The 21,749-nt window shown below is 39.9% G+C and overlaps 1 protein-coding gene across 4 annotated transcripts in view; it reads right to left on the minus strand.

Moving 5' to 3' along the window:
- The window catches only part of FSTL5 (follistatin like 5), a 323,965-nt gene that overhangs the window by 265,100 nt on the left and 37,116 nt on the right, over positions 1–21,749 (minus strand). The gene's annotated exons all lie outside the window — the stretch shown is intronic.

Genomic DNA, 21,749 nt, shown 5'->3' on the forward strand with positions numbered 1-21,749 from the left:
ATTAGGCAGGCTGCTGAAGAATCCAGGGAGTCCCCCCCTCCTGCTGTGACCATCACTCCTCCCCCCTGGTCTCCTAGAACACAAATGGTATTCGTGTGCTTCTGTGTTAACCCCCCCCCCCACGGGTCTCTAGAGGATTAAATATTTTTAATATATCCTTTTACCAATCCCCATCAAAACCTTGGCTTCCAACAGTGTCTCCATATAAGATGGAACCATTAGCATAGTATCCATAGGTATATATGCTGGGGAAACAGGGTTGTAAGGAGATTACATAGTGCTGGCTCCTGGTTTTAGGGTGCTGTTGGGCAAGATGACCTCAGAAGGTACCTGAGTGGGCTCACCTTTTATTCAGTGCTGTCCAGAATTTGAGTTTATTTACCAAGATCTTAAACCAGGAACAAAATTTCGGTTTTTATATGAGCCAACATGAAACCACAGCACTTCTATCTGGGACAAAACAGAGAACACTGGTATAAACCAGGATCTAGTATAGACCAGGATTGATATGCCAAGAGTACATGAAAGGAGGAGGAAATGGAAATAATGATGCAATGGAAAATATCCACTGGAATAATGATTGTAATCTACAGCTGTATTATTTTAACAAAGACCATGGAAATAAGAACCACACACAGAGAGAGAATAAACTCATCAGTTTCTTCAGTTGTAGTAGAAAACATTTTAACTTTTTAAACTGAAGTTAAAAAGAACAAATTGTGCTTCCATATCCTCCCACAACATCTAACCTTAGCTATATCTTTTCTACTAAAATAAAATAGTGGGATCTAAACACCTTCCAACAGGCACAGCATTCATTAGTCTAGCACACAACGTCATCTGTTATTTGACATGCAGATGAATTATTAGAATGCTGCAAACATAAATCACTAATTAAAAGGAAGTTGGGTGGAAGAGGGTGTACAAACCCATTTGTTTTAACATACTTTTGATAATGAAAACTAGTCATCAGCTTTACTGTATGCTCTTGTTATAGGTTCTGGGTGCCTGAGTTTGTGGGTGTAAGTCACCCATAATTCTTGGAATCAGTAAAAGTTAGAATTAATCAAGGTTTGAAACCCCTGGATTTAGTTTCTGCTAATGAGCCAGACCAGCTCAGCAGATGGAGGCCATTGGCCGAACAAAGGCCATTAACCCATTAAGAAGGCAATTAACAGAAGACTCTCTGCCAGACACAGAGGGGGGAGACCCTGCCCTGAGCTCTGGGTAATTAGCAAAAGACAACCCCAGAGTTGGAATGGGGAAGTTTCCAAAATTTCAGTGGGCAGCTGAAGTAAGCGAATGGGAGAAAAATGTCAATTCTGCAAGCTGGAGGGAGGGTAGACCACGAGGTGGGTAGTCTGTGTTATGCTGCAGACAGCATCAAATGTGGTTGGGGTCTCTTGGTATCTGAGGCTGCAGCAATCGGAGGAACAGCACCCTCTTAGAATGTAAACACTGTGCTCTCACCATCTTGGTCAGGTTGTATATATGTGTAAATAAACCATATATCATATTGCAATGCAATTGTGTATGCATTTGCTCCCATGCATGCAAGGATGCCCTGGAGTCTGAGCTTTCCTTTTAAAAAAGTAAGTATCTAGCCCTTACAGAAGGCAAGTAATGACTGGGGCGGGGGGGACGACGACACTTTCCAGACAGGTTTCATATAGAGCAGTTCCAGAAGTCTGAAGGGCCACTGCACTTCCACTCTGGCTGTGAAATAAGCCCCTCCTCTGCTTTTTGGAGGGAAGGTGGTTGTAGCAATTAAAGGCAGGTCTATCTGCTATTTGTGGGGTTTGGAGGAAGGGTGTGTGAGGGCAAAATATGGCAGTGGAATGTTGACAAGGCACATATTTTATTGCCCAGAAGGACTTTTTAACAGAATGGGGGGAAGATAAACAATGATAGAGATAGCTTCCTCCCAGACCTCTCTTCATCCACTCGCCCATGTTGTTGGTTTATATATTTGCTGTGGACAGCAGAGATTTTGAAGGAATGGAAAAAGAAGCTGTTATATAGGGAGTTTCTGTCCCCCCTCACCTTCTTGTTCCATCCTAAAGGAACCACAATTTGATGTCTATTATATAAGCACAAAGTTCCATTTTGTAGTCATTTTAAACCATATTCCATATCTTCACAATACAGCTAAGAGATGGGGACTTGTCCAGGGCAAGAAGTGAGCCTTGAAGAGTTAATGGTGAGTTAAGCCCACATGCTCAGAGTATTTTTTTTTTAAAAAATCAGTATTTAAAAAAAAGCTTTTAAGTTTGCTGATAATGCTGAGGTTTTGTTTGTTTTTTGTAGTCCTCAAACACGTTTGTCAATGTAGTCATGTTAGTCTTTAGGATTCCACAAAAGGCACCTTATTTCATGTGTTCCTTTTGGGGAAGGGGGCCCATATTTTGGGAAGTACACCCCAAAAGGGCACCCAACCACCCTTGGCTTTAATACTGGTAATGTCAGACAGACTAGAGAAGAGACTTCAGATGCACACTACAGTCAATGTGGGGTTTTACATTTGTGCTATAGACTGATGTAAGGCAAAGACTCAGGTGTGGAAATGTCATTAAGCCTCCAGATCTGGAGAAAGTGAGAGCATAATGTGAGAGGACAGATTTCCATGAGACTAAAGTGATTAATCAAACATCATTGTTAGCTCTCCCAGCAATTTAAGCTAAGCATACCTGCCATATGTAATGACAGCCAGGAAGCACATAGCAGAAGAGAGTTACAGATATCCATCTAAAATGAGACTTGGTCTGGAATGGTATTATAACAGAATAAGCCGGCTAGTGAGAATGAGAAATTGAACATACTCTGCTTTCCTCCTGATAAGAGGCAGGTTGTTAGGAGGATGCAATTCCCCTTTACTTAGGGAGGAACACCACTGCATTTACTGGACACTGTCCTTTCCCATTTCATTTTAGACAGAGGTTCTGCAGCCAGGTAAAAGCAGCCCTGCTTTTTCTTTCAAAATTCAAACTCCACGGATAGCAGCACAACAACAGGAGCAATTTGAGAGACAGTAATAAGGAAGGCAAATCTGCTTTAAAAGCAACCAATTTACTGTCACTAAGCTTACACATGCATGCAATGTATGCATGCATACACACACCCAGTTGATGATACTTGAAAAAGCATTTTCCCTGAAATTGCTGCCTAAGGTGAAGAGACCGAATGAGCAGCAGGTTGCAAGTAGCTCCTGCAGGAATTACATATTCCAGCTGCAGTTAGACTCATTTGCTCTGATTAGCACCATGGTTAAAAGCAGCTGCCAGCATCTTCTATTTTTATCCTGTCTTTTAAATTCTAAGAAGTTGTTCCACCCGATGACAAGCACATTCCTCATTTTGATTCCTGCACACACTCCTCTGTAGAGTGGACCAGGTACCTCAACAGGATAGAAGAATTATTGAAAGGCTTTGTTACTGTTATATTTATATTATTAATGAAGCCAATCTCCAGGTTTAAGGCAAAGCTCCCTCTGCTGAACCCCCAACAGACAGCTTAAAAAAAAAATGAATTCACAAAATGACCAGGAGCAAGCAATACAATTGATGTTACCATTTTTAAACTATGTGCAGTATTGATATTGTATATCAGTTCCCCAGGACTGGAGGAGGGAGCAGAAAGCTTGGGATTATGTTCAGCCCACTCCAAAATGGGGGCTCTAGAAACCTATCCTGGTCCCAGGGTCCATGCCCGGCACCACTGTATTTATTATGCTTAATGCAAATATTTAACTTCCATAGTAATGGAACACATTACTTGTTTATTTAAAATATCTGAGAATACTATTGACAGCTGCAGCAGCAAACAATGTCATGATGCTACACTAGCCACACACACACATGCTGAAATTCTGATAAAGTTTCACCATGAGACTATACTTACTCAAACTTACAAATATTCTTTGGCATTTCTGCATTGATTTCATTATCACAAGATTCTCTCTGGTTTAGTACAGAGGTAAAGAAACTAATTTGGTTAACAGTATGACCTCAACAAGTCCTTTACCTAGAGCAGTTTCGTAAGCGGATTTGTTGCACATTTAACTAGCTCCCTCTTTTGAATGGCTTAGCTAAATAGAGCAAGGAGTTTCTGACCTTGTAATGAATCACAAGTTCTCCTTTTCTACATAAGCCATGGGAAGTGATTCACTGCTGTGGCATGTGCAGTCTAATTGCGTGTTTTGAGGTGAGAGTTTGAATCCAAAAAGAAGTGCTTAAGATGTAAACAGCTTTGTTTAATAAATAAATACCTTCCCTTCAGTCTATGATGCTTTCCTAATCTCGTATGCCTCCCTACACAATATGTTGCCTTGTCAGCCCTCCGTATTAATGACATCTGATTTGTTGTGCTGGTGTTGCCCAGAGGCTACAATGAGATTATGTCACACTGATCCTCCCTGCACTACAGGCTGCCAGATCCCCTGTTCCTAACAAACAATGCTGCTCATAGGTCTGGCTGTATCACTCAGGCTCTAGCCTCTGCTGTCTGCATCAACAGATCCTGTCTACAGGATCCCGGAACACACTCTTCTCTCTGAGCTTCATGCTCTTCATCTCCTCTTTCCAACTCCCCATCCTCTTTTCTCTTTAATTGCAACCAGGGATGGATAGACCACTGAATTCTGAGCCATCCCAGTTCTTAGAACAGAAATGCCTAAGTCTGCCCTGTCCCATTTTCAACCAAAAACAAAGCCCTGTGTTGCAATAGGAACCAATCACAACAATACAAACACAACACGTTAGTAAGAATATGTAAGTAAGATTCATGCTAAGGATCAGTGCTCACCAGATAGTGTAGCTGCTATCTAATGAGCACTGATCCTTAGCATGAATCTTACTTACATATTCTGTTGAAAAATATTGGCTAATGAAGACTATTATGAAACAGTAGTATCATTCTGGAGACACTGTCCTTTTGAGGCTTTTGAGACGTCTTCTGTTGAAACTTTTGAAAGACTACTGTGAGTGTTAAGTTGTGGGTGAACATATCAGACGACACAGCAATTCTTCAAACAGCTCTTGTTTATTCACAGGCCAGAACAGAACAGAACTGAAGGGTTCAGCCAGCCTGCTTATATAGAGCTCCACTACAATGCAACAGTAACAACTTTCTGTAACTATCCAATCAATTCCTTATTTGCATATGTGGACCTGAGTGAAAACTATTTACAGTATCCCCCTGCTGGCCCAGGGTGAGAACTTCAGTACATAACAGTGAGACTGTCCTTAGACATCTGTTAGAACACACGGCTTGACGGTCCTTGCTACCACTCTTTGATTGGTTTATTCCTATAATTTGAATGACATCATTATTCTACTACATATTCTCTACTATTAGCCTATGTGTTGTGTTTGATCTGTCCCATTTTCAGGCAGATTTTTAAGGGAAAATACTAAACATTGGCAGGAATTATCTCATCAGGAGGCCCATTCCCCACCATGTAGAAACTGGAGCTTTAATGTGGTGGCACCTATGCTTTGGAACGCCTACCTATTACATATCAGAGAGGCCCTATCTGTAGTGATGTTTTGGTGCCTGTGGAACACGTTCCTTTTTCAGTAGTCATTTTCAGATACCTTTCACCTAGTCTGCATCTGTATTGTATTTGAAATTGTTTTCTACATATGAAATTGTATTTATTGTTGATGCTTTTAGTATGACATCACTTTGAGATATTTTGTGGGAAGCAATTTATAAATGGAAACAAACAAATAAATAATATGCCCAGAAGCTTGCATTATAAATACTGTACATATAAAAACAACTTACAATGTGGCCCAAGAGCTTTCCAGGCTTTTTAAAATGCTGTTTTATTTAAACGCCACCATTTCTAGCTGCATTTCCCTTATGTGATTTGCCATTCCACTCAACACCACAGGCGGGAGGTGAAGAGAAGCAGGGGGAGGCAGGACTGAATCTTTGTCCAGTGAGAACTGGGAAGAGTAACTAGCTTGGCCAAAGAACTGTATCCCAAAAGGCTTTTCCTGGTTGGAGACCAGAATTGTAACCAGTGGTGATGGCTACCTGAAATTAATGAGAAGCAGTGGGGGAAGAGGGACATATTCCTGGGTTTCTTTGAAATTGGATATACGTTGGCTAGAAAGAGTTTTAACCATTGACAACTATTTAAAAGCACTTAGCTATTTCCAAGGTTCTGTTGCTAGGTTGTTATTATTATTATTATTAAGTGCTGTCAGGCTCTACTATAGTTTTATGCTGTGTATTTTCATAAAATGGCATTTAATGAACTTTTGATGGGTTTTTACTTCCATGATGCATTGTATTTCATATACTGGAAGACATCTTGTGAGGACACAGTCCTAAAAGCCTACATTGTCCACTTTTTAATAAATAAAATTAATCTACCCCAGGCTTGCTCCCATGTAAGCATGCACAGGATCTCATCCAATAAATTGCGTGGAATTTATTTCAGATCAAACATGCATAGGATTGGGCTGTGGTTTACCACCTCCACTCCCCCAAAATGAAACTTATTAAAAGATATTTCAATAGTCTCTGAGGAAAAAATACTGTTTTCCAAATTACACATAATTTATACTCCTACCCCCCTGCACGTACAGGTACAATTTGGCATCCACACAATTCCCACTGTGTAGCTAATAGCTACAAAATTATTAATGTTACTTATTTCCCTAAAACCCTTCTCTCAGAAATAGCATTTTAGTGTGATTTTTTCCTTTTAAGTCACATAATTTGTGCTTCCTTTTTCTCTCTGCTTCTGCTGGGAACTGCCAGATCTTATCAAGTCAAATGTAACAAATTGTTCATAGCTCTCTGCAATAACAATAACAATAACAATAGCATCTTTTTTAAAAAAAGAACTTGACATAATAAAGCTCAGACAAGGACAAGAATTAGACAATAAAATCCAACTATATCTAATCTTCATTAGCAATTGTGGTCTCATGTATGCTGGAGCTGCTTCTTGCGGAAAAAATGGAATATAGGAATCATACGTCTTCCCACCTGCATTGATTAACAAAGAAGGAACTTCAAAATTTTCTAGGGCTAAATTGTTATTTACACTATTCCTTTTAAAAGGGCAGATAAGGTAGTGGTGTAGTTGTATAGGAAAAAAGGTGGATGTGCTATAAATATTAATAATTTGTCTCTCTCCTTTGGTGAAGTGCTGAATAAAATCTTAACAGGACAAAGGCACATTCAAATAGAAGATTTGATGAGAGATTATATTACAGTATTATACTGCCCACTGTGTGACATTTCAAAAACTCGAATACAAAATTAAGATGGTATCTTTTTATTAAGTCTGAGCCTTTCAAATTTATTTTATGTGTGAAGCCTGCATTTTAAATACTAAGGCTGTGCAACCAATTCAGGCCAAATCAAATTGGGCTAAATAAGAGCCAGTCCAGAGCAAGTTGCGTCAACCTGGAGTGATACAGAGCAGTTAAGCTCAAAACACTCTGTAAGAAAGCCAGACAGTCTGTCCCCAAAGTGTTACAATGATAAATTCCAACTCCATATAAGAAGGATGCCAAGGGGGTGGGAGGCTAGATTTCGCTCACTAAAAGCTCTTGTTTCTAATCCAGAGCTAGAACTTCACTAACACTCTTGAATTCTAGTGCCTGATAACCTCTGCCACCCTTTCCCTGCCTGCCTAGCTGCTTTTCAGTGCACAGCTCCCTCAATCCATCCCACGGCTCCAATCTGGGGGGTGCCATCAGGCCCACTTTCCCTTGGCCAGTCCAAGGATCACCTGCCTCAGACCCAGTCCCAAATAAGTTTGAGAGGTGGGGCTAATGTTCAATAAAACTTGTGGCTGGGAGAGAGCAGACACAGCATCTCCCTTTCTCCTGACTGAAAGCGGGATGTGTGTGTCCATTTTGCAGGGTGTTCCTTCACAAGCAGCTAGGCTGTCTGCCTTTCTTTGACTTAGCTACTGGAAGATGGAGGTGCACCTTTCAATCAATTTGTTTTTGTTTGTTTTTTCCATCATCATGGAACAGGTCAAATGGGAACATGAGAATTGGTGGGATTGAACACTCAACAGACTGTACAAGCTTCCAAGGTGACTAGACAAAAGAAACTAGCAGAAATCCAATTTTGTAGGATTAGACTCACCTGGAAGGACTAACTTATCACTAAGGTCCAATGCAAGTGAATGGGTGTGCCAAAGACCCTCATTTCCAAATCACAATTCAGATCCTGCATCCAGAACTGGTTGGAGTGAGTCTGGATTAAAAAAAGGTAAAGGTACCCCTGCCCGTACGGGCCAGTTGTGTCCGACTCTAGGGTTGTACGCCCATCTCACTTAAGAGGCCGGGGGCCAGCACTGTCCAGAGACACTTCCGGGTCACGTGGCCAGTGTGACGAAGCTGCTCTGGCGAGCCAGCACCAGCGCAGCACACGGAAATGCCATTTACCTTCCCGCTATAAAGCGGTACCTATTTATCTACTTGAACTTAGGGGCGCTTTCGAACTGCTAGGTGGGCAGGAGCTGGGATCGAAAGACGGGAGCTCACCCCGCCGCGGGGATTCGAACCGCCGACCATGTGATCAGCAAGCCCTAGGCACTGAGGTTTTACCCACAGCGCCACCCGCGTCTGAGTCTGGATTACTTTGGTCTAAAACAGAGTCTAATTCAACCTACCAAATCAGATCCCAAAGCAACCTGGGGTACCTTGTACGGCCCCACTAGTTTGTAAGAAAAAAAATGCTGTAGCTACATGGCCAGGATTAAACAATCTCTCATGGAAGTGCATAGGTTTTCAGGATTGCAAGACATTCAGGTTTACTTTATATTAAAATTAAATTTATAATTTATTACTAAAGAGTTTTAAACTTGAATACACCTCCCAGTATGTAGAGGGTAACAATTCTGTACCCTGCACCATCTACTTTGTCTCTTTCTCTTTCTCTTTCCCTTAACCTCAAATTGACACTTTTTAGGTTCACCACCATCAGGAAGCCAATATGTTTCTAATATTTTTGCTATGCTAATAGCCTGATCTTATGTGTTTTTATGTTAAGCAAGCTTTGAATCTCTCAATCCACATGCTGTGAATTGCAAGCTAAACTTTCTGCCTGCACCAGATATACTGGGGTCTCAATGCCAAGGGACACCTCATTTATTTAGCTCCATTCGCTGTGCTGTTACAACAGTGGATGCATAGTCCTTTTATATCAGCATTGCAAGAATGTCCTTGTGTTGTGTAATCTTCTTAATAATAACTTCTTGCAGCACACCTTAAGGACTCTTGAAAAGTACTTCTCTCCCTAAAACTGGTATAAAATGTCAGCAATTTACATTGGCAATGGGAGTTTGGTCTTTCAAAAGGCAAATAGAAAGGAGCTGGACAAGTCTACCCTATATTCCAAAGATAACCACTTCAACTGATACATTACAACTCTTACACTGTAAGATTAGCTTGCCAATGTGATAAAAATCCATTGTCGGTGTTTTGCACTGGGCAATACGTTGAATTTGGTTGTGGAAAACTTTAGTTCCAACTGCTGCTTATCCAATAAAGATCACCGCCTAGCCTCAAGTGTGGCACTCCCTAGCAGCCTAAACTAAAACATATTATCATAAGCTTCTCAAAATGAATGGCAATGTTTCCAAATTCAAGTCATAAGCAACTGGACATGTCAAGAAGAAGAAGAAGAAGAAGAAGAAGAGGAGGAGGAGGAGGAGGAGGAGGAGGAGGAGTAGTTTGGATTTGATATCCCGCTTTATCACTACCCGATGGAGTCTCAAAGTGGCTAACACTTTCCTTTCCCTTCCTCCCCCACAATAAACACTCTGTGAGGTGAGTGGGGCTGAGAGACTTTAAAGAAGTGTGACTGGCCCAAGGTCACCCAGCAGCTGCATGTGGAGGAGCAGAGACGCGAACCCGGTTCACCAGATTATGAGTCTACCACTCCTAACCACTACACCACACTGGCTCCTATTAAGAGTTCTATACTTTATTTCTTCCATTACATTCAACACTTGAAATCTACTTGGGTGGGTGGGTAGCTCAGTTGGTGAGAGTGTGGTGCTGATAATGCCAAGGTTGCAGGTTTGATCCCCGTATGGGACAGTTACATATTCCTCCATTGCAGGGGGTTGGACTGATGTTTCTCAGCGTCCTTTCCAGCTCTACAATTGTATGATTCTATGACTTAGTACCCATTGCCCTGTTGCAGAAGATCCTTTTCACACAGATTCTAAACTATCATGCTCAGTAAGCTGCATCCAATAGCAACTTGCAGCTAGCAGAAACCACCTCCTCTCATGCAAGGCTAGGCATCCTACTGTTCTTGAGAGCTGGAGCTCCGATGGAGTAGGATGGGATATGGCACAGAGGGCAGCAGTATGAAGGGGAAATAGTGAAAAACAGGCAAAAACAGCACCACTGCATATGCTGTAATATATTGAGGGACCCTCTTGAAATATGCTTTAGACAAATATCTTTATATTTGTGGAGCATGTGTCATTGAGATTGAGAATGTTTCCATTATGTGTTTTATTGCAATTTTTAGAGTTATATTGAACCCAGGAGGAAATCAACTAAATTATTGTTTGAGAGTTTGGCTGATTTTGACAACTAAGCTAAAACATTTCACCGTCTATCTGAGAGAAATAGATTACGTTAAGAACTGAAAGATTTGCTGTTGCCACGCAGAAACTGGAGAACAAACTTTATTGCAAGCAATGTCATAAGCTGCAAAAATGCATGTAGCTGTAAAGAATGTGTTCCTTTAAACATGTGAACTTTTTTTACTATGCAGGCAATCTTAGATTAATTTGCAGCGATGATTCAGTCTTGCAATAATAACCCAGTTGCTTTGAGTGATTGATTCTCCACTTAACCTACCAAGAATGTTGTGGATAAAATCAAGCAAGCTCCTTGAGGATGGGCAGGATCCGTGCGTGGTAAATAAATCATATCCACTTGAGTATTTCTTATCTATTTTATCATCATGTTCATGTCTTTTCCAGAGAATACCAGAGTATGTCACACCTGCTGCACTTCCTGCAGTGATTAAGACTGTATTGATTTTTAGATTCCCGACACACTCACATGGTTTTCAATGATGTCTTTGTTTTGTTGATCCTCTGTCATGTACTCCCCCCCCCCCATTCTCTGTTTAATTTGTGCATTGGGAATTTTCTGGTGCCTTGGAAACTTGCCTTGCAGTTTTTAACCCCTCCAAATTGAACCCATGAGTATAGTTTGCTGTATGTTTTCTCTTCTGTTTTGAACAGCTCCACCAGCACTCAGATCAGAGAGTAAACACACAACATGATAAAAATGAAACATATTCTGAATTTACAGCAGACAATCCAAACAATTGGCACCTGCTCTATTGACACTTGGCACATGTCATTCTTCTTTCGCTAGCTGTCCCAAGTCTCCCATGTTACAAAACTAGAATTTATAGGTGAAATTTGCACTCCCTAGTATAATCTATGTTGTGGCCATCCAATACCCTTTTTGATTCTCTGGAACACAACATTATCCTGTAGGATACTACATCAGTAGTAAAGCACTATCTTTACCATGATCACTCCAAGATACACTGGATAATATTGACTAGCTTATCATTTACTCTGGAGGAGTCATTTCAATTGCAGTGAGATTCTTGTAGTACAGTTGTACCTTGGGTCCCAGTTTCTGAACGTTCCTTGGAACCCGACCATCCGACGGGGCTTCCACAGCTTCCTGCAGCCAATCAGAAGCTGCACTTTGGTTTCCGAACATTTTGGAAGTCGAACGGGCTTCCGGAATGGATTTCATTTGACTTCCAAGGTACGAGTGTGGTTGATTTAACTTTTTACCTAGTTAACTAGTGCAACACTATACATATCTAATCAGAAATAAGTCCCAATGAGTTAATAGAATAATCAAATTCGAGAGTTGGAATGGACGCCAAGGGTCATCTAGACCAATCCCTACAATGCAGGAATCTCAACATGAGGTTCCCCATCCAATTTGAAACCACACTGGACCCTTAACTTTGCAAATGTGCTAGCAGTTTTATGACTGCAGGACTTGCACAAAGGTAAATGAGTACAGACCAACGCCTTCCTAGTCCCCTCCCAATAGTTTCCATTCAGCAAAAACTTACATTAAAGTATAGATAGGGTTTGTTTGTTTGTTTGCTTAAAATGTCAATTTTAATTTGACTTCCAAAGTCAAACAACTCTTAAGATGACCCCACAATATTGATCCAGAAAGAAGTTCTTTTTAAAAAAATGCATGAATTCAAGAGTAAGTTTATATAACTCAGTTTTATGAGTCTGGGACTGGAAATACATGCTTTATACTGCAGCAATAATGTACCATTGTGACAGAAAGATTTATAGAGGCATTTAAAGCATTGACAAATGCCAAGATTTATTTATAAAAATTACCACCTTCATTATGGGTCATTTTTCTACAGCATATCCACTGGTATGACATTAATTCTTCTTTCTTCGATTGCATGGGCACACACAGATTTTATTTCCATACTTTTTGTTATTACTTTGTTTTAATAAATAGGGAGCATGAATTCAGGTGTAAAAACTGTAATTATCAGCTCAAATTAACAGCTAACACACCATTATGCTTATTTTGATATCAACAATTATATCAATAATTTATTACCATTATACTTGATTAACTTAGTGTACCAAATCCATAGCTGTGAGGATTAAAATTGCAGCAGCAAGAATAATTTTAATTTCCCCCTCCCAGTCTACATACATTTTGGAACCACTGCTTAAAGTCAATAACTTTGATCCCTTTTATATAATCAGTTGTCCAAGAATTGTTAAACTGAAATCCATCAATTTGTATGGTTTTTCTTTTAAACCAACCCTAAATTTATACAGCTACCGCATTACAGAAGTGGCTAGGTCATACTATCCACTGTGGATTCAGCAATGATCTGTTCATCTAAATGTGCATTGTCTTAAGGCATGGAAAAATACTCTTGGCTGAAGGGCTAACTTTCTCTATGGTATGGTTATTTTATTATTGTCAATTTATTAATCACTTTCTGAATAAGCATATTAAGGTGATGCACAATAAAGATAGCACAATTCACAAAAAGGGACATATAGATGATATAGATATAGATGATATAGATATAGATGATATAGATATAGATATAGATATAGATATATAGATGATATAGATATAGATATAGATATAGATGATATAGATATAGATAGATAATCAATACAAAATCAACACCCATGGCAAAGACCAATTCATCCACCTAAAAAAGCACATTGGAACAAAAATGTCTTCAATGGTTTCCAGGAAGTACAGATAGTAAGAATCTGTCATGTCTTAATAGGAAAGCCATACTACAGAACAGGGGCAGCTACACTGAAAGCCCTGCTTTGAGTTACTGTGAAACATGCTTCTGAGATCTTTGGGTTCTCCCACAGATTGCAGTGGCCTTCTAGGTAAATAAAGGATAAGGTGGTCTCTCAAAAGGCCTTGTACAGCTCAGGACCTTATATATCAGCATCAACAAGTTGAACTTGGCATAATATCAGCAGCCAGAGCAAATTCTGAAAGCAATGTGTCATAGTTCGGTGGTAGTTGGCCTCCACAAGCGAGCGATCCACAGCATTCTGAATCCACTTCAGCCTCCACCCAACCCCAAATGCAGGCCCCAGCCCCCACACAGAGCATTGTAGCAATCCAGCCATGAGGTTACTGATTTATGGACACCTGTGCTCAAGCTATCTCAGTCCAGGAAGGGCCTTAGCTATCTTACCAACAAAGTATCTGAAGAAGTGTGCATGCACACGAAAGCTCATACCAAGAACTAACTTAGTTGGTCTTTAAGGTGCTACTGGAAGGAATTTTTTTTGTTTTTACCAACAAAGTTGGCAAAAGGCACTCCTAGCCAACAGGCCACCTGAAAAGCAGACCCCACAATTCATTTCATTTTCTTGGGTTATCTTGTTCCATGTGCTTTTTGTGTACAGGAAGCAAGCTGTAAATGGTAAGTGGCTGAAACTTAGAATCAAAGCATGAGTTGGAAGGGTCACAAGGGTCATCTAGTCCAACCCCCTGAAATGCAGGAATCTTTTGCCCATGATCCTAAGATTAAGAGACTCCTGCTCTACTGATTTGAGGGTGTTGTGTAGTACTTTGCTGCTGCCCTTGTCCCAGAAGACCTTGTGGGTCTACATCTGTGTAAACTCTGCAGTGAAACATTCACTGGTATGTACTTTATATCTATTTCAGAATTTATATTATGTTTTTCAAACCAAAAAAGCCTTCACAAATTCTCACTTTTCTTTCCTTTTTGAAAGTAGGTTTTATTATGTTCCTTGGTGCCTTCAGCAGTCTTTTCCCCCACCTTCGCTCCCCCCCCCAAAAAAGCTCAACTAGTTTTGAAACAGAAAGTCAAAGTGTTTGAAGTTTGTTTGATATACACAATTCTGACTTCAAAAATATGGCCAAACTTGGTTCATACATAGGTTTCTATGTGTAAACCATGAACATTCTCAGATGGTGGCCTACAATGCTACACTCAAAGGGCTGGGTTACAGTTGTTTATGAAAACAGACCACTGATGCTCATTATAACCCATTGTACTCCACAACAATTTCATTTTGTGCAAATGACAAAATAAAATGACTATGCACTATACTGCCTTTAAACAGCATACATTCTTGGTTTTGTTTTCTTTATGAAAGGGTGCTTTATGATCTTCTTTGATGCCTCTTCTCCCCAACAAATGTTTTTTTTTGAAGGTAAAGGCAGAAGTGATTGAAGTTCGATTGAGATGCACACTTCTAAGCTCAAAAATATGGTCAAACTTGGTTTGCAGGAAGTTTCCTACTTATTATAAAACGTGAACAAGCTGAAAACAGTCTCAGCCAGTGGCATGCATATAGCTAAGGAACTTGATGAGGAAAATAACCAAGGAGAATCAGAGTGGTGGAACCATCATCACACTCAAGGATAGCTCAGTTGGTAGAGCATTAGACTCTTAGTTGTGAGTTCAAGCCCCATGTTGGGCAAAAGAGTCCTGCATTGCAGCGGTTTGGACAAGATGACCCTTGTGGTGCTTTCCAACTCTATAATTCTTATTCTGTTGGTTCTTGCTGGCCTGGACAACAGTTCCCCTCCCCCCTTTGATTCCCCTCCCGCCCCGCAACAGCTCCAGTCTGGTGCACCTGAAATGTCAAAGGATTGGGCCTCCTGGGAATCTGCAGGGTTTTGGATCATGTAAAAGGGTTATATCAACATGGTGTCCAACAATGTTCTAACAGCTTACTATGAAGAAAGGTCGTAAAATGTATGATCCAAAGCCTCCAGCTCTTTGCCCCCAAACAACCTGTTTCATGGCTTTCTGCAGACTATGCCTGCCATCAAAACATTGGCAGTAGCTTGTTACTGCATGGTGGAGCTTGGGTCCTATACTGCAGGGCCCCGCCCCCACCCAGACATCAACATTAGGAAGTTAGGATTGCATCCAGAGTTGTTTGGTTTTGAATCGGACCACTTTGACAACCTGTAACAAATTGCAATATTCAAGAGTGAGATAAAGATAGGATTCTATGTAGGAGTTGTTGCCCAAGATAAAGCTGTTTCCTTCGTTTCATAAAAGCTAGCTATCAAGAAGTAAGTGGGGAAAGAGACTGATTAAGACAAGAACCTCATTTCTGGATTGTTTCCTGAAAAGTGCTCTATTGTTGCACCTACACACTGAAATATTGTTCAAGTAGAAAAAGACGCAGTAAATGGAATGGTTTGTTCAGTCAAAGGAAAGAGTTTCTTTTAAAATATTATTTTTACAAGCTCCTACAAGAACAATACCCATTTCTTATTGAAAGGCACTTGGTGTTAAATTTGATTTCCCAGCAAGATGTCAGGGATGCTATTCTGAACAAGCTAGTCAGCAGGGTTTACTTTTCCTACTAAAAACCCACATGAATTGAAGTGACCAGCTGCTGGTTCTGGCTGGGAGAGTTTATGGAGCAGGGAATAAAAATAGCTAAACTTACAACAGAACATTAACAGCAACCAAACAAAGCAAACAATGAAACTTTACAACTGGATTGGTGTGTTTTTTTTTGGGGGGGGGGGTTGTTTTCTGTTTTTTGAAAACCATACCATGAAAATGCTTATTTGTTGTGGGGATCCAAGTGATCCAGGGTTTAATGTACATTTCTGCATCCGTTAATACTTGAGGCTCAGGGATCTGGTATATACTGAGGGATATTATACACTCCAAAGAAGTATTGAACTGACACTGGGAGATCAAAGCAAGTTACAAAAGCCACTGAATGATTTCTGTGAAGAACTAAAGATTCTTATGTGTTCACTTCCAAAAAAGAACGAAAGAAAGAGAAAGAAAGAAATGGAATTGAAGAGGAATCTTTGCCAGGGAATGTTACAGCAACTGGAAAGAGTGAAGTGGAGGTTCTCTTTTCTAGAGATAAAGAATAAAGTAATTTACAATAGGAAAATAAACATGGGGGGGGGGAATTATCTAAGGGACAGGCAGAAGGATGGACAATAGCCCAACTCCAACATGCACTGTTCAGAAAAGCTGAAGTGAATCCTTCTTTGCAGTCTTTTATTGAGACTGTATAATGCGAAATAAAAAAATTCCTTCCAGTCACACCTTAAAGACCAGCTAAGTTTGTTATTGGTATGAGCTTTCGTGTGCATGCACACTTCTTCAGATACATGTTTATCTGAAGAAGTGTGCATGCACACAAAAGCTCATACCAATAACAAACTTAGCTGGTCTCTAAGGTGCGACTGGAAGGATTTTTTTATTTTGTTTCGACTACGGCAGACCAACATGGCTACCTAACACTACCTAACACTAAACATACAAAGTAAGATGCTTGAAAGTGACCATTCTGCAAACGTTGATGGACAACTGCCAGGTAAGCAATATTCCAGGAATAATTTTCTCCCTTTACTTTCATCTTCCATAAAGAAAAGGTGTGCCAAAGTTTAAAAGAAAGTTTGAAGACTCAATGCAGAAAGTTTTCAGAAAGTTCTGTGACATACTATTTTACATTCTGAAAGATCTGGACAATAAGTCAATTAAGCTTTATACTGCTGTAATGAACAAGAGAATGAAGTTTCTATGTTCTGTAGAAATCATTTTAACTGATGTGCCATCAGGGTTTATAATACTGCCTACATAAAAATTAAATAGATTCTGTAGAAGCAGTAACACTGACTGATTAGGAGAACAAAGGCAAAAAGGAAGGTACTCAGACAATTAAATGAATTATACAAGCTATCGTAGAGAGTTTGTTACTTTCATACTTTTAAACTAGGACGACTAAAAAATGAACACATCCTTTTCAATAATTTCTTAAGATTCCCGGCAACTGTAGAGTAAAAAACAACAACAAACATGTAATGCAATCCCCAAAGAAGCCATTTCTATGACAGCACTCAGATTATGGAAATCATATTTCCATTTGTGGTCTTCCATCAAGATTCACATCACCCATCCATGTAGGGTCTTCAACCACCAGGTGAAGACATTTTGGCTGAGAAAAGTTCCTCTGCTGTCTCCACCATTCCTGGCCCTGCAATCCTTCAAGTATTGAGGATGGTGAATTTCTGCAGCAGGGAAGCTTTTCTGCCCATCTAAAGCCCCAGTTGTTTAGATTTCTAAATTGTGCTGGGAGGTTCCTCACAACAGATGATCAGCTCTAATGCATGAGGGCTATTGGGCTAATGGCAGCGATGGGACCTCAGCTCTCCCTCCTGAGATACCTGGAATTGTGAAGATGAATATCTACATAGGACTATAGTTAGGGCTGAGAAGGGAAGAGATGAAGTGGGGGAAGCACTCCACATTTCTTCACCTGGTTTAAGAGATAAGGAAGTGTAACTGCATTGAACCTCTGAATGCAATCCAATATACCTGGGAGTAAATCCCATTGAATTAAATGGGGGTTGGTTCTGATTAGCATGCATAGGACTTTGCTGTGTTTCACTTGCATCTACAATCTACTGAAGAAGGAAAGAGCACATGAAATGAAGTACGAAAGTATGAAATAAATTTATTCCATTTCAAAGTTATCTGAAGTTATCTTTTCCTGTGATAGTTGAGTTTGAGCAACTATTAACCATGGGCCTGAGAGTCCCTCATGAGGCCCGTTTTTGCCTCTTGAAAAACTTATCTGCAAATAAAAACAAACTTCTAAAAATAATCTAGTTTCATTCTGGTGGGAATCGAGGCAAAATCATCTAGCTTGAAAAATGGGAGACTTACCTCCTGGGACATTCATTCTGATGTTAAAAGAAAAGAAGTCTACCCATAAAAGGTTGTTTGTTTCTCTAGCACAGAGAAAAGATGTTTATTGATTTTTTTCAAAAGGTTTTTAAAAGACATGCACATATTTGAAGCTGAATAAAATCTAGAGTACTCTACAAAGTTTAGTTCTCTTTCTTCACACAGAGAGCAACATCATTCATATAACCTAATAAGTAATACAGTTCAGTATCAGTGGTGGTGGGGGGGCTGCCTCTGGCAATTCACTGGGTGGGTGGGGAAGCTAAAGTTGTATCTATTTACTTAAAATACAATTTGAAGTGAAGAACAGGGTGCCTTTGGCCACATTCTGAGCCTAGGAATTTTTTCAGTACCAGAACAGATGAGAGCTCAAAGTGCATAGAAGTCCACTATTGGATAGCTTTCTTTATTTCAATAACCTTATTTAGGTGAGGAAACTACTTGTTAAGCAGTTGAAATTCAGAAACCATTTCTGATCTACTACATATCAGCCTAAATTTTCCACTAAATCCCAAACTACCTTTTGTTCATCCTTGGTGTCAGGGCTTTTTTTAGCCAGAACTCGCCAGAACTCAGTTTCGGCACCTCTCAGGTAGGTGCCATTGCCATTCTAAGATAACAAGGGTAAGTTCCAGCACCTCTTTTTTCCTAGAAAAATAGCACTGCTTGGTGCAGATCGATACGTTATTGTGCAATGCAGTCTTTCCTCGCTTATAATATTGCATGTTGCCAATTGGTATAAAAAGGAAGTATCAGCAATGAGATGTATGTTTAAAAAAACCAAAAAATTTAAATTTAAACAGAAAGATAAATTTGTCAATGTATCTCTGTGAACCACAAAATCACTGTAGATTCATGATGAAGTTAGCTATTGACACCATTGTACACTTTCTATTGATCTTATAAATCTCTGTTATATAAATTTTAGATTTTTTGCAGCCATATCCTAAGCTGTAAACCTTGTTCAATGGTGCTTATTTCCATATACGTATTCATGGGACTGAAGCCTTATAGGGTAAGCCTATCCATGTCTACTCAGAAGTAATCTCCACTGAGTTCAAAGGGACTTTCTGGATTGCAGCCTCTGTCAATCAGCTTGTCTGCTGTGGAACTGACCATCATTCTGACCCCAAGAATGGTAATGCAGATTGCTCATGTGTGCCAACCTCAAATCTCTTATTTCTTATACCACACATAGCACACAAAGCACATCTACATGTTAGGCACTTAGCACACACATAGAGAAACATGAGGAATGTGTGGAACCACACAAGAGAAGAAACCCTGATATTCAAACTGTAGATGAACATAATGGTGAAGTACTGGAAGTTTCATTTTTAAATAACATAAGTTTCGTTTAGAAACAAAACAAAACAAAACCACACATAGAGAGAGTGGAGTGGAGTTTTATGGATCAGCCTGGCTGCTGTCAAATCAGAATCTGGGGATACCAATTAAAAAACAATGTGTTACTTTGATTCTCTTCCAATCATATGGCCCATTGAACTACAAGCAGCCAGACCATAATTGCGCGCTTTCTTTGCATCAGGAAGCAAACAAAACAGTTATAAGTCTCAGTGCTTGGTCTATGTGCAGGATCTTTTCTTCTTATAAGTGATAAACACTGCAAAAAAATTATTTATCTCTTGAAACACATGAAAATATGAAATTACTGATGGTTGCAGATTAAATTGCAAAGATTATCACAGTGCATATCAAACGTTGCACAAAACTATTATAGGAATACTCTGTACGTGAAACCATACAGGAATTGATTTTGAAATACCCACGTTTTGGAGCTTTCCCTTATCTTTACTTCTTGTACATTAATACTAGTTTTTATCAGTAAAATTATAATTGGATTTCACAGGTTTGTCAAAATGTAGCAACTTTTAGAAACAACAAACATCCAGTTCTGTTAGGTAGCAGTAAAGATACATTCCCTTCTAAGTCATGTTTTCCGGTACTTCCTCTGTGCAGAGCTTGAAGGTCCTACATAACTACAGCCTTCTCATCAGTATTTTGCTGGCAAACCAGAGACATAAGATGGATTCAGGATACAGCCTGTTGAATTTGGATCCTCCAGCCATGTGCCTTCACCCATAAAGGATGGGGCAAAGCAACCATCACTTCAGCAACAAGGGGGGGGGGGGGAGAGAGAATGATGTTCTGCACTCAATTTTTCAACTGCAATGAACTACAGCCTCGGTGCTTGTTATTTATTTACTGCTTGCAATACAAAAGGAAGGTAATGTATCCTTACAACTCCACCTGGACAATTTACTATTTAAAGAAACGGCCCCCGCGCCCAAGCCTTGCATACTTAATTCCTGTATCTGTACCATTCAATTGGGCCGTATGTAATATGTACATGATCTGAGACATAACACCCTCCAGTCTTGGGTCTTCTGAGCACCAAACCTCAGTGTCTGTGGTGTTTAAGATTTGTGTGTTTAAAAACATTCCTACACTGCATTACATCAAAAGAGATTCCAGGGAGGTATACAACAGTATAGATAACAAATTAATTAAACCCCAACCCTGTACAATAAACACTAACATTAGCAACCATGCTAAAGAAGACAGATGATATCTTTAAAAGCAGGCTAAATGAAAAGAACCTTAACCTGCACTTCCAAAAAACTGTAAAGTAGGTCCCAAACAAACCTCTTTGAGGAAGCTAATCTAATGTCAGTAAGTCCTGGGTTTTTCCCTGTGATTACATTGCACACTTCAGATAAGGCAGGCATTTGGAATAGGGCCACAGTGGGAATAACTTAACAAATGCGTAGGATAGTATTTTGTAAGCTATATCATCAACCAACTAGGTCAAAATATAAATATTATATTATATTATATTATATTATATTATATTATATTATATTATATTATGCTGTCTTTCACCATAAGAGTAAAGGTAAAGGTAAAGGTAAAGGGACCCCTGACCATTAGGTGCAGTCATGGCCGACACTGGGGTTGTGGCACTCATCTCGCTTTATTGGCCGAGGGAGCTGGCATACAGCTTCCGGGTCATGTAGCCAGCATGACCAAGCTCCTTCTGGAGAACCAGAGCAGCACATGGAAACACCGTTTACCTTCTCGCTAGAGCGGTACCTATTTATCTACTTGCACTTTGACGTGCTTTCAACCTGCTAGGTTGGCAGGAGCAGGGACCAAGCAACGGGAGCTCACCCCATCGCGGGGATTCGAACTGACCTTCTGATTGGCAAGTCCTAGGCTCTGTGGTTTAACCTACAGTGCCACCCGCGTCCTCACCATTAGGGTAGGTTACAGTAAAACCATTTAAATTATTCATTTTAAAATCAGATGAGACTAATACTTGATAAACAATTTAACTCAGAGAATAAAGGTAGGTCATCTCTCAGCTGTCCAGAGTAAAAGGTTCCATATTCAGCATATGACAAAAGCTGTACAACAAGCTGTACAACAAGAACACCTGATATATGCCCATGGGGAGC

This window comes from Podarcis melisellensis, assembly GCF_964234715.1.
Source record: "Podarcis melisellensis genome assembly, chromosome: 9".
NCBI lineage: Eukaryota > Metazoa > Chordata > Lepidosauria > Squamata > Lacertidae > Podarcis > Podarcis melisellensis.